This window comes from Onychostruthus taczanowskii, unplaced genomic scaffold, assembly GCF_017590055.1.
Source record: "Onychostruthus taczanowskii isolate IOZ18803 unplaced genomic scaffold, ASM1759005v1 scaffold13, whole genome shotgun sequence".
In the NCBI taxonomy this organism is placed as follows: Eukaryota; Metazoa; Chordata; class Aves; order Passeriformes; family Passeridae; genus Onychostruthus; species Onychostruthus taczanowskii.
The window spans coordinates 7,121,708-7,136,627 of record NW_024498462.1 but is presented as its reverse complement, the minus strand read 5'-3'; positions in this window follow the sequence as shown (position 1 = coordinate 7,136,627).

The window sequence follows — 14,920 nt, the reverse complement described above, 5'->3', positions numbered from 1 at the left end:
AGTTTTGGTTGAAGTGCATTTTCATCAGAAATAGTAAATCAAAACTGGACCTTTTCTTGGGAACGTGTTGATTTAAACTATTGTTTTGAAGTCATAACTTTAGTTTTAAAAGCTTTAAGAGTGGTTATAAAAAAGAGGGGTTTAGATGCAATATGAAACAGAATTTAACCCAAATATAGGATAGCAAAATATTTCCCAACTACTTTCTCACTATGTCCTCGTTTTATAACTGTACCTACACAGATTGATTCAAATGGTATTTGAAATATGCTAAAGTCATCCACACTTACATAATGCTTCATATTAGAATGATCATTAGCAATTTTGGATGATTTCTATCCTGTAAAGCAGTTAAAGGAAAGCCACTGTTTCCAGTCAGCCTTTGCTCCCCAGTCCCTGACACAAGACCCTGTGCTGACTTTGCTGTGCATGGCATCAGGACCCTGTGCCATGCTGGGCAAAGGGACATGGGACCTGCCTGTGACCTGCCCCAGCTTCAAAATGCTGTCAGTAACATGTTTTTGTTCTGTGAAAGATGCCACAAAATCCTGGAACTTCTCTTAATGTGCCCTGGTTCTCTGTGTGACTGGGTGAAAGGTATAATGGCAACAGTTTTTATCTTCAAAAGAGGTGCTGACTTCTTAATTTCAACAGGTCTTTAGCCTCTACTGTAGGAGCCAGAGATTGCCTGGTCTTTTCTCCATACTACACAACCAAGGATAAGGTAAGGAATGCCATCTCTCAGCCTCTTGGCCCACATGTACAGATGAAAGAAGACTAGAAACTGCTTTACTAAACTGTTGTAGGGCTAGGATGGGTTGTTAAAGGTCTTCCTGATTTTCAAACAGGCTTTTATCATCAGTCACTAATATCAAGCTCTCTACAACCTACACAACAGAAGAACTGGTTATATCATGCTCACTAGACAAGAGCAATGTCATATTTTAACTACACAGATAAATTGTATATTGATAACAAAAATTAATGTACAGAGGCTACTAGAAAACTGATGGAAAGGTAGCTTTGCTATGAAGACCAGCCTTCAGCTGACGCATACTAAATACTTTAGTTCTCAAGACAGGATGATTTTCAGATTGCTAAAGCCCCCCAAAAGAAAAATCACTGGCTGGAAGAATCTATATAATGAAAGTATGCACATGCTGTCAATACCTGTTTTATGCTAGTGTAACATCTTTTGTTTCAGTAGATCTGCTCTTGATTTATAATTCCATATAAATGAAAGGAGAATTAAGCTATTTATGTAAGGGACTTTATATAACTGACTTATGCTGTATTATCTGATGGCAAAAAAACCAAGCACATGTCTCTTTTGTGTTTTCTGTGAGCTACAGAGACTTTGTAAAAGTAATGCTAGCAATAAACAGTTTTCTCTATGAGACATTAGAAATTCATTCTCATCCACAGGGAGGTTTTATCATGAGTAGAATACAGGGTAATAGATGATACGATAATGTGGAAGGATTTTAGCAAGTCTGCAGACAGTCTAGAAAATGTGAAAGCTGCACATCACAATTTAGACTGCAAATCAGTTCAACAAAGCAATTGTTATTCAGGCTCTTCCTTGGATGAGTCAATGATTTGTACTGTGACTATTAGTACTGAATGTACCATCTAAAATTAATTTTGAAAGATTACTGAAGCATTAATGATTTTAAAATTGGTTCTACAAGTATTTTTTTTATCAATGAGAAGTCCAAACACTATCAAGGCTAAAGAGCATAACACAGGGACTTTCAACATAGTGGAATTAGGGGTTTTTTCACATGCTTTTACATTGTTTTTACTCCTTAGTGAACAATGACTATATAATATTTAGGAAATCAGGGTCAGTAGAGTAAATGCTTCTGTAGCAATGTGGCAGACACACCTTTCATAACTCATAAAGTCACTACTGGAAAGGCACAACTGGGTCACAGAAGTGCATGGTGGGATGCTGCTTTCCAGTTATGCAACCAGGGTAACTAAAGGTTAGAGCAAGTACTTGAATAACGAGCTTTTTGCCAGAAAGAGTGGAACAGAAAAACAGTGTTTTTAAATGCTGGCTTCTGAGCAGCAGCAGCCTAACGTGTCTCGTTAGGAGTCATCAAACCGAAATAGAACCGGATGCGTCAGAACTTTGAAGAATGGCAGCTCAACATCCCAAAAGAAAAATACATCTGCTTGTATTCCAAAAGCAGATTCTACCGGTTCTCTTTCCCACAGATGATACTAGAGACATTTGCAGCATGCTGCTCCACTTTTTCTCCTGGATCACTGTAACTGGCTTTATCACTCCTCTCATCTTTTTACTTTCTCCATCATCCAGCAACATTTCCTACTTTAGGGAATTACACAGTTTGCCCCATTCTCTTTCCTCCTTCTATGCATATGTTGCTGAATTACTTCTAATAAACATAATTAGTGCAGAATTCTTACCTAACTTCTGACAGAGGAAAGAAGAGAGGAAGGAAATTGTGTTTCCCCGCTACAATTTTCCAAGGTTTGGAAAGCTAGGACCATAACCCCAGGGCACAAATTATTACATAACCAGCAACTAACTGCCATCAGGTTCTGGGATATTAGTTACAAAAACCAAAGGCCATTGCAAAGAGACTAAAGAAAACGGTGGTCTTTTAATCACAATTACATGTCCTGTTACAGCTGCACACCAGATAAATATATTAATCAAAATGACCTCATTTTAGGCATGCATAGCAGTGTGTTATATAACCATGTTAAGTATGCTATTTTATTTTCCTCCTGCCAAGGAGAAATGGTATTTGTCTCACAAGAGTTCCAAATAAGTCTGGTTATAAAGTGATGGAGAAAAGAACAGGAGGGAGAGACAAAAGCGAGAGCATTAATAAGCAAAATGACTCATTTCCCAAGTGCAGAGGTGATGTTACACTCCACTTCTATCTCATGAGCTCTGTAGGAAACTAATGTTGTCATCAGCAGTCTCAGCATTCCTATCATGCCCAGTTTTTCTCAGGATGGGAAAAACAGATGTGTGACGAGGATGGACACCACTTCTTTTGAGACCTCATTGGTTCACAGCATTCCTGATTTGTTTTCAAAGCTGTTTTTGAAGGCTGCCTCCACAAACAAGGATTTTGCAGAATCCCCATCAGTCTTTTTGTTACTCGCTTCTTTGGTGAAAAGTGGCATTCAATTAATTCTTTTCTAGTGCTACTAATGATGCTTTAAACAAGCTCAGAAGCACCCTTAAAAGCAGAATACATCCCCCCACACACAGCCAGGCTGAGGCTTGTCTAGATTCATACTGCACTACAGAAAAAAGGACCAAGAGGCGTACATTTTTGCAATATAAGATCACTCAGCCAGAGAACTCTGATAAGTGCTGAAAATGTGAAAAACAAATGGCAGGGTATGCATTTCCCATTTGCTCAATACACACACATAAAAGAAACACTGTGTAGGCTTCACTGCAGCATACCAGTGCGTCCAAAACTCAAAGGTTAGTTACATAAATGATAAGGCGTGGGCTTAAATGCTTCATTCAGCTTGTTAATTACTTGCTTTGTGGCCTGAGCCAATGTTCTGAAGCAGGTTCATCCAATATTGTGCTGCTTCCTCTGAATTTTCATTTACTGTGTTAAGCTGAAGTGCTGGGAACAATTTGTTGCAATACCTAGGAAGAGTCTGTTTTCTTTTCAAGCAATTCACAGAACAAACTTACTCAGTCTAATCCACAGATGCTCTTTAAATGTCCTTGCTATTTCAGAAAATTATGAAATTTAATTCTTTGAGTATTCTTCTTAAACAAGGGAACTGCTGGCTGCATAAATATGCATGTGTTATCGGCGTATGTTTGAGGGTTCCTTTTTTTGTTCTTTTCAATCTACAGATCCAATGTGGGGAAATAAATGGCAATGTGTTAGAAAACTCTCAAAATGCTTATTATGTCTCTGGCAGAATATGAGAAGTTACATTTTAATAGCAGATGGTAATATTTCCACCTTCAGTTCAGTTAACTGGGACCCCTCGTTGGTAGGGCTCTGGAATGCCATGGCTATGAACAAGACCTCATTACTGAGCAGCCCATCCCAAGCCAGACAAACCAACTGTCTATTTCCTGAGATGTGCAGGCAGAAACTGGAGTTTAGAATTCCTTACCTCTGTGGAAATAAATCCTATTGTGTTTGGAAAAAACTGTAGTTTTACCTCAAGATCTCTCCTGAAGATTGCATCTGGGAAACCTCAGATTTACATCTAACAACAGAATTTGTTTTAAAATTAAAACTTCCTAACCTGCTTTGTTTTTTGTCACTAGTGTATACTTGCAGACAGCTTGATTTGCAACTCAGACATGGGCTAAGAAGCCTATGGAGACCTTGAATTTAACAGCTACAATAATATGGAAGCAAATTGAACACAAACATCTCAGAAGTTCTTGACTACCTGCATTTTAAAAATTAAAAAACATCCTTCAAACATCACCTTTCTATTTCTACATGAAAGCTCCATCTTTTCTTTCTTTGGTAAGGATGTCACTTAGAGATTTCTGAGTCACAAATGCAGATTAGCATTTGGATTTGAATTACATGTCAAAAAAAGAGGCTGACTGAAACAGAAACCTCATCCAGTCCATTATACGGACCAACTACAAACACAGATCACAGCTGCAAATCTGGGCTGAAGCTCTCTGGCTTCTGCTGAGGGAAAGGTGATGACATTATCATGTTGCCACCCTATGTAAAACCTCCTTTCTGTATCATTCTCCAGACTTTTCAGGAGTATTACTTCAGAAGTTGCTCATTCCTCTTGTTTCATAATTTCATATAATTTCCCCTACTTCTACTGGCTTGCTGTACTTTGCACATTTCCTTATTTCTTGCCCATGGGTCATATCACATCAATATTTTACCAGAATTACTTCCTACTGGAACCAGTACAGATTTCTGTTTAAAAATTGATGGTGCAATATGGCCCCAGTTTCTATCTTTACGCACCTGTTCCTCTTGAGGTACAATCCCTCCATGTCTTAGCATCTTTAACTGTATATAAGCTATCAAATGAATAACATTTCTAAGTTAGAGCATGCATAAAAATGCCTTTTCCATTAGCAAGTGAGACTCAGCCACACTATTTAGCTGATTTCACTACACTGATCACTTTTGTCTTCAGGCTAAACATTGTTTCTTCAAACTGAAGATGAAAACTACAATTAAATATAGGCCACAGATGTTCAGAATGCAGAGGACAAAAATATAGGTTTCATAACTCGGCAGTTATGCAACCAGTTGCTTTTCATATATCAAAATGAACATTTAATTTTATGATCTTATTTACCCTTAATCTAAACACAAATAAACCTGTAAGAAGTCCTTTAAATGGTGAGACTTAAAGAAAGATGTTTCTGATCTATTTTAATCTTTGATAATAATTTCCTCAAGATGTTCATTATTTTCTGATTTAACTTCAGGTCCCTAAATAGTCACACATCCATTGCATTAATGAGACACCTAAATAACTTTGAGGATTTCAGTCTTAATTTTGTTATATATCTGTCAAAGGCTAGACTGTTTTAAAATGATGTCTATTATATATAGATGTTATTTACCTTCCCTTCTGCATTTTACTTAAAGTATCTACCCTGATAGTCAAAGTCCTCTCTGGGACTGGCTGCGTGACACCCTGCAGCAGTGAAACCTTCATCTAGTACAGCACAGTCATACATGCAAGAGACAAATTTTTATAGCAGCTGAATCTAGACTATGGAGTTTAATCCTTTAGCAGATAGAAATGATCAGGGGAATAAGCACTTTCTGTACTAACATGAAAATCCCTTTTTCCAACTTAGCTTCCCTCTAGTAAGTCACGCATATCAATTCTCTCACACAGAAATAAAGCAGCAAACAAAACATGTTTGGTAAGTGGAGACAATGTAAAAATGTTCTTACAAATATTTATACTTTTAACCTGGGTTTATACAGAACTTCACTTACAATATGGTCCTGCACATCCATCATCTCTGAGAAGTTTTGAACAAGACTTTTAACCAATATTTTTTTATATTTCTACCACCTTTCAAATTTCAGCCTGCCAGCCAATCACCCAACACGCAGGTGCACACAGAGAGAACATGGTGAACTTCCAGGTGGCTCTGGAGTATCTGCAAGGTGGAGTGGAGAATACAAGGGACAGGGAAAAATGTGGTGGGAAACATGGAAGAGAAGATACACAACTCGGTATGAGAGAAAACTTCTTCAGTGTCAGTATTCACAGAATTAACTTCTTAATTATTCAGAAGACACTTGAATATTTTAGCAGTATAAGCACAGTTCTCAGAATGAGAAATACAAACTGCACCTTGCCAGGTATTTCACAAGTTTTTCAAACAAAGGCCACAAAGCACCATCTTAATGATAACAACAACCAAAAGCAGAACAGAGAGACAATAGGTTTGCCCAGAGCCAATTAAGGCTCTCATTCCCACAACAAGTCAATTTCTGTAATCAACAAGATAAGCTTTGTAGATATGTCAATCTGTTTTTTTTTTCACTAGTGTGGATATGCACAACGAGTAAGCTTTTATTTTTAAGCTTAAGAAGTTTAGTTTAGACACAACCTAGAGCCTCACAATGCCATTTTTGCAGCATAATTGCACTCTGAAGAATGCACATCTGACAAACCAACAGTCTAAGATTTCTTAGAATAAAATCCATGTAAACATCTAGAAGAGCTCTTGACCCTTTTGCAATGTCTGAGGAACTGGAAAGCTGCACAAACAAAGCACTTAATAAATCTGAATTACAGCTGCTGGTACAAAACCCTGATGTGTGCGTCTGTTCATTCTGGGTCCCCAGAGCCTTGCAAAGGCAGAATCAGCTGTTCCCAGCCCCTGAAGAAAACCTCCATGAATCTTTCCTAGGAATCTGACACGGGTCGGTCTGGTCTGTCAGGTTCAGCCAAGCTGCCCGAGTCGCGTCACACGAGTCAAGAATAGAGTTTTACTGGTAACTTGGGGAGAGACAGACACAGAGACACGGTGGTTTTAAAGACCCTATAATAGCCAGCCTGAATCTGGCAGGCCAGTTCCTCTCCACAGCACAAAGCAAGCTTCTCACAGTTTCTAAATGAAGCACAAAGTCCTTAATGCAGTTACTAAATGAGAAGTGGCATCTCAGTGGGCTGCCTCAGTGGATTAATTTTAAATGCATAATTCAATATAGACCCACATAAACCTTTATGAATAGAAAGAGAGGTTATATAAGCATGTTCTTACAGCATATATTGCAAATTTAAAGGCCAGTTTGAGTATAAATCAACTCTGTATTTTATTAATATTTTCACCTTCCCATTGGTTCATTTCTCTAGCAAATGTGCTAATCAGATTACTTCCTCACTCATACATTGAGAAGCCTAAAATAAAAACAGCATTTCATTGCCAGAGACCAACTTTTTTCCCTCAATCCTTTAAGAAAAGTTTACACTGGGTTTATTCTGTGGAGGTAGTTTGCATCAGTGGTAGTTCAGCAAAGGCACTGAAGGTGAAACCATCATTTCACATTGGTCAAAGTCAACCACCCACAAGTCCTGCAGGTCTCACCAAAGCATAAAAGATGCTGGACAAGCTTCCACAGCAAACCAGTGCTAGAAGGCAAATTTGCAGAATATATTCCATGAAATAGGTATCATGCAAGTGTGAAGTGGGATATCCTGTAGAAAACAGGCAAAAGCTCTATGTCTACTCCCTGCTTCCTTTGGAGCCAAAACACACACTCTTTTCTGGGAAACCAGAATGGAAACCTGCTTCCTATTTTCAGCCCTTTCTAGCTAGAGAAAATTTGCCTCCAAACATAGGCCTGCATTAGACACAGGCACTTCACTGCTTCTGTGACAATACATGGTCACAGGTCATTCAGTTTAGCTCTCATTTCTGTGCTTTAAGCACACAGCTGTTAACTCATCAAAGACTTCAGAAAGCAAAAATAAATTCAGACCTACCCCAAAAGTATTTTTCGTGCTGTAGACAGACTGTTTCCCATAAATTGATTTCTTTCAAAGCACATCACTGCACTACAAAGAATAAAAGGGAAAAAAAAAGGTTAGTTTGATGATTCCAGAAATACAAAGACAGTCATCTTTTTAGCCAGGGATTAATACTGCCTTCAAGCAAGGTAAATCTCTAGCTCAGAGAATGCCACTTTAGCGAAACTGATTAGCAGCCTCACCAGTTAAAAAATATGTCCAAATCATTAATGTAATTCATTATTAAGCATAATCAGATTAATTAGAGTCAGAATGTCAGGTTTGGGCTATTAGTAGAAATATTTACGATTATGTGTTGATAGTAAGTAGCAGCTATTCTGCTATTAGGCTGCATATTAATAGAGTGACTCCAAAATTAACACTGTTTATAAGAACAAGAAAATTGTATGGGTTTAAAATATCCAAATATCTCCACGCTTTGAGAGAGTTCGGATCCAAACTTGGACCAGAGCAGCATCTCTGCATTACAGTTCCACAGCACACAGAACCGAAATCTCAGCTTGGTCAGGCTGTGAAATCTCCCACCTTGGGACAGCACAGGGGAAGGAATGTCTGCAGTGACAGACAACTTAAACAAATTACATTCACTCAGTTCCTGTCCATTCCAGTGACTTTTGTGAGGTTGCAAAGGAGGCTGTTGCTGTATGTAAACTTGAGGAAGTCAAAGAAGCCAACAAAACAGTATTTCTAGTAAGAGACTACAACTGTTAATTACAAGTCAAGTTCTGAAAGGGCTACCTAGGAAACACAGATATATATTTAACCATTTTTATGCTGTAGGCTATCAGACAGTGTTAATTTGGGGCAATTTGCCCCAATTTCAACACAGTTCTGGCATAGCTAAGAGGAGACTTGACCTCAAGTTGTTTACTGGGATTTATTTTTGAGCAATGCAGAAACAGAAAGGCCCAATTATAATCTTATTTAGACCAAACTAATTCCATTGGCTTTAGCAGATTGTTCCTGTCTGACAGAGCTGTTCCTCAGATCTGAAAGAAAGCTCCAAGTGCCACTTAACACTGAAATCCTTGTTGTTATTTTACATTTCTTTGGAAATTGCATAAAGATTGTTGCTGCTTAGGTCACTCCCTAAAATAAAAAATCTTAATTGCAGTGCTGTGGTTACAGCCCCATACTGTTAATAAAAACAAATGCAAAATTCTCGAAAAAGTATGAGTTCTGTCTGGAAAACTGTTGGTTTTTCTGCTCAGTCAATGCAAAATTGTGTGCACCCACTCCTGAGACTCCCATTATTAAAGAGAGACAGGAGTGACAAGCGGCTGGTCCGAGCAAAGGAATCCGACGTTCCGGCACCTCTGGCTCCGCTGCTCCCACACGGCAAAAACTGAGAAAGTAATTTTGAGGGCTAGGTTATTATGCAACGGTTACATCAGCACAGCGAGGGAAACACCAGGGGAGAGCAAACAAACGCCAGGGCTCTGCGGAGCGGCGGGCAGCCCGGGCGGGACGGGCCCGCCGCCGAGCCCCTGAGGGACGGGCCCGGCCCGGCCCCGCCGCCGAGCCCCTGAGGGACGGGCCCGGCCTCGCTGCACCCCGCTCCAGCCGGGGCCCGGGCTGCTGACCGGCAGCACAACGCCGGGCAGGGAAGGGTATAGGCTCTGCCACACCCTAAGTCTCTCCACAGAGGGGTCCAGGCGTCCCACCGTGCCGTGCCAGCTCTGTCTGCTGTGGCATTAGCTTTCAGAGATGCAAACTGCCCTTTAAAGGAGTGGTGTGCTCTAAAAATCAATTAGAGCAGTGTGTCTGCATACTCTCACTTTTGAGCTGCTGCCTTCAAAGGTGAAATCCATTGGAAAAGGATGGAATAGGATAAAAACCAACATAAATTACATTCACTCAGTTCCTGTCAATTGCAGTGACTTTGGTGAAGTTGTTGTACGTGAATGAGCACACTGGGCCAAAGCAGTGGCTGGCAGCCATAAAGCCACCGGTCCACCGGTACTGGAGGAAACCCAGTGAGCCAGATTAATCAAACACACCATGGAACAACCTGTCTGGGTAAGGACTGGCCACAGCTCTCTCAAGAGAGCCCCTAAGCTGAAGCTGCACCAACTCTTCTGCTGCTGAATGGCAGGAGGGAGCTGCTGTCTGAATGCAAAGCCAAACGGGCAGGGCCCCTCCGGGCACAGGAACTGCACGGAGCAGCTGCTGCTCACTGGGATTTAAGGGACTCTCAGGGGTGACTGAGAATGTGGCTTTACTGAAGATGCATTTGCTTGGAACTTCTGAGCACTTCAGATACCCTTTTAGGTGCATTACCTAGGAATAAGTGAAGACCTTCACAGCCAGCAAGTCTAAGGCAAACACACGTCCCAGAGGCAGTAGACTGAGCACAGCCCAGAGCCCCACCAACCTGGGATACCAGGCTTGGATTCCCAGGAGTAAGTGCTAAGACCCAACTTTTCTCCCATCCAAGTATGGTTGGACTCAAGATTGCAATATTATGCTTTGTCACATCAGCCCATGCCATATCAACCCCTGAGTTATTTCTTTTGAATTTGCACGTCATGGTTTGCTATTATAAAAATAACACACATTCCTGAAAGCTTTGTTCCACTTTGCTCAAACATCTCTTAAAAGGGGCCTAATCCAATTTGTCCAGTGAAGAGCAGGACTAAACCCACAATCTGCCTTTGGACAGGCCCCACGGGGTCAGTCCAAGCCTCAGCCCACACTGAACATGATGAAGTACCTTGCAGAATTTGGGCTTTAGTAGAAAGTAATGCTCTGAAATTATGAAATAAATAGAAAATGGGAACTGATATTGATTTTTCTAGCATTTTACACTCAATTATTTTGTGATTATTCTACCACAGGATGAAGTACAGCCAAAGCTCTTATTTTATAAACAATGCAAAGTAAGGAGACAATTATTTTTTTATTGGGATCATCACACTAAGGATGCTTGTGTAATAAATTGTTCTCTCAAAGTGGAAGAAAAACCCCCACAAATGAGGCTCTGTTCTGATTTTTTTCATGCAACTACAGATGAGGTCACTCATCTTTGGGCAGAACTCTCTTTACGAATTGAATGCTGTACTAAAACATATATTTATTCCTCCTCTTTGAAATATGTATGACTCAGGATCCAGACTGAGTAAATGCCTCTTATATTTAAAACACAGCTCTAGTTTAATGTAGATATATCCTAATTTGTACATCTAGCTGTGACAGAAATGTCACTTTATTTACTCCTGTATGAACAAGACATATTTCTACAGCTCACAAAGTCCAGTGGAGTTATTTCATCCCACAGGCACAACTGGTAAATTTGCACCTTTGGGGTGCAAGTCACCCCTGCAGTGCTGCTCAGTGCCTGTCACTTTACCCCTTGCCCACGTCACCAGTGACACTGAGCACAGCCCAAGTGCCACCCCAAGGAGCCAACCAGCAGCATCCCCTGCTGCTCTGCCAGCTCTCAGCACTGCTGTGACACCATCAGGCGAGGCTGCTGCATGGAATTTCAACTCTATGGAAACACAGCACAGCCTCAGGACTTCGACCTTTTCCCATACATTGCTGCAGTTGCTACAGGGAACTTATTGTGTAACTTGGAAGAAGTTACCTCAATGCCACGGAAACATATTCCTAAGTAATGTAGAAAGGCTCTAATTTTAAAGCAGTTAATCCCACCCTTCTGTATTGGAAAAATACCTGTAAATCAAAAACTAATTTGGAGCCAGAATGGTATAATAGAGAAAATGCAATGAAATATTAGTTTAACCACATAGATTAGGGTGAACTTTGAACAAGGATTGCCAGCATTGACAGGTGATCTTGCATTTGTCAGCTTTTCATCCAAATTCTATAAAATAGGACTGACTACAAAACAGGTTAAGTAAAAATTGGGTTTTTGATCCCCCAAATGAAAAATAAGAATGCTTAGAGAGGGAAGTAATATATTCTGAGGCAGAGGAAAGAAAGGCTGGAATGAGGCTTTCAGGTACCAAACAACCTTTTCCATGTAGGTTATTTATGTCAATCAGTCTCTTCCTCTTCCTCTGTCTTTCTATTTCTACATCATACAAAATTATATAAATTAAATACTCCATGCTTCACCCATTTCCTTACCTGCTTCTTGTTTAGTGGCTAACTTGGCTTACAGATCAGTCCAAGACTTGACAGTTAATAATCCTGTTTAGATAATCTGCCTCTAGATTCTTCTTCTTTGAACTGCCTCTAAAAAATAAACAGCTATTAAAATAGCTTCTTTTTAAATCACTCCTAGCACAATGAGAATAAAAATAGCATCTCACATTTTCCATAGTCAATAATCTGCCCCTCAAGTCAGAGGAAGCTGCTAACGTTCGGCTTAGTTCACTCCTAAGAAGTTGCATTTTTAATGCACAGATCATACAGCAATTCCTTTTAAAGTGCTGCTCTGCTGTGGACTTGATCAGCAGCTCACACCAGGTTTTGATTTGCAGCGCAGTCATGGTGCTCACCTCCTTAATGTGGTTCAAAGCAATGAGCACTGGTATCCCTTACACGCAGAGAGAAATGCAGGAAAAATCACTATTTAAAGATTGCTTTCAGTGCCCTTCCTTAGGCTGAGATCAATCCCACTATGGAAGGGTAATTTGAATTGCAACTTCCCACTCTAAGCCTTTCATTTCTCATGCTGAACTTTCACTCCTCATCAAGCCATGCCCCTTCAACTACCCAGCTGGAAATACCTGAGTAACACTTTTGTTCTGGGCAGATGAATGGGTTTGTGTTACAAAACCAGAATTACAGTTTATTTGATCTGCCTACTTCCATAAAAGACATAAAAAGCTGTTTTCAATGGCAATCAGAGGTTTCAGTGAACCTCTGCACCAAGAACTATCCCCGGGTGTAGCCTGCAACAAATATTGATGTTTTGGGTGCAATATTTCCTGACAACATATAGGAGAAAGAATTTCATAGTATAGCAAGCAAATCAAGGTCAGAATCTTAAACAGATGCTCTATTCTCCAAGAGGTTCCACATCATCATTACTAATATTTTGGTGATGACTGATGTGACAAATTTGTCAAATCTTATAACCAGGATAAATCTCTAAGAAAATTGTAGGTAGGTTATCAAACACTGGAGGAAAAGACAAAGATAAATGTTTACCTTTTTTATTGGGCTGCTAATCACATCTCTCATTACCTTCAGATCTATCCTCTTCCAGGAACAGTTCTAAAGGACAGAGTACCCTCACAGGCTAATTTCCTTCCTGTATTGATCTGAAAAGCACTTAGGAGAGCAGGTGGCACACACTCAGGAGCTGCAGCTTTTCTGAGCTGAGAGTTTCTACTGTAATACTTCAAAACAAATTACATCTTTTATTTTAGACAACAGCCCTTAAGAAGACATAACATAATACATTAGGGAGGCCCTCTCTATCAGAAGTTCTACACGAGAAGGCTGGTGTTTAGTGCTTTCCTCTCCCTGGAACAGCGCAAACATTCACCAGAATCCTCCCCCTGCGCTGCTCAGGGATGGCACCAGCACCCTCTGCTGTCACACAGAGCCAAGTCAGAGGCACAGGGAATTCAGAGACAGCTTCCTGCATCCTCCACTACAGATTCCACAAAACCTCACAGTGACATTCTGCAACGAACTCTGCACTTCAATACAGCTTATTTTTAAAAACAGTGACTGTGTCTAGAAAAAATCACCCAAAATGAGCTTATTATATTAGTTATTTTTACTCACTGAACACCTCAAAACTACACTGGAACAAGAATTCAAAACCATGCTAATAGAGTTACCAACTTCTGTAAATGCAACAATAAATCACTGATCTTTCAACATTTATCCAATAATCCCATCTTCTAACCTCCTTGATTACATGAGACTCAGTCTTGATGATTTTTCTACATGCTTTTTTTTCCTCTTAGTTGCAGAGAGACTTGAAAACATTAACTGCAGAAATGCAGAATGCAAGTGAATTTCAAATATACATCACATGATTCTCTAGTATTTTCCTTCTTTGTTAAAGCACTCCAAAAATCTCCTAGAGCAGCTTCTTTGCATACACACAAACAAGTATTTTCAAGGCTTCCTATGACCATGAGTGCCTGCCCTCAAACCAAGCCTTCACTGAAGGAGCAATAACTCCAGAGCAACAGGAAAGCCATCAGCACTCTCACGATGTCTTAAACTTAGATTTAGAAAAGTTCCTTAGTCTGACCAGCTGTGTTGATCAGTTTTAAGTCACATAAAATGACCCCAAAACAAAATCTATGCAGTTTATCCAGAGTCAATATTGACCAAAGACCTCTTTTTATTTCTTCCTGAATGAATGAGGGCCATCCATCCCTCTTCCCAGAAATGATATCATCATCACTGGCAACAGCATTTAATAGTAAACCAAATAGGGGAATGGAATACAAAAGGGGTTCCTTCAAGACAAGGATTACAAAAACATATATACATACTAAACATAAAAGACAGGAACAATATTAAGATCAAAAGTAAACACAGGGAAAGAGAGATTATAGATCCATTGCAGCGCTTTGGGTGAAGAATCACAATCCACATTAACAGAATGAGAAGAGAGTTTGCTAAATACAGAAAGGCCTGTATTTTACACAGGATCAGTAAGCTTGTGTTGGGATGACAGCTGTACAAAACTCCAGGAATCAAAGCTGAGTAAATTCTTTTACATTACACTCAAAAGTTTCAGAGAAATACAAATGTTTCAGTTCTTTGTAAGGAAATATATGCTTCCTAAAGCTGAGAAAAAGAAGTTACAAAATAGGCATCAATTATCAAGCCACTCCTTGTTTCCTTATCAAGTCAAACTCCTTTCTGGTGTTAGTCCAGAATAAATAGTATCTATAGATTCTGAGCCTTCCTGGGCAAGTAAGTTTACACCTTTATTAAAAAAAAAAAAATCACAGTCTACCTC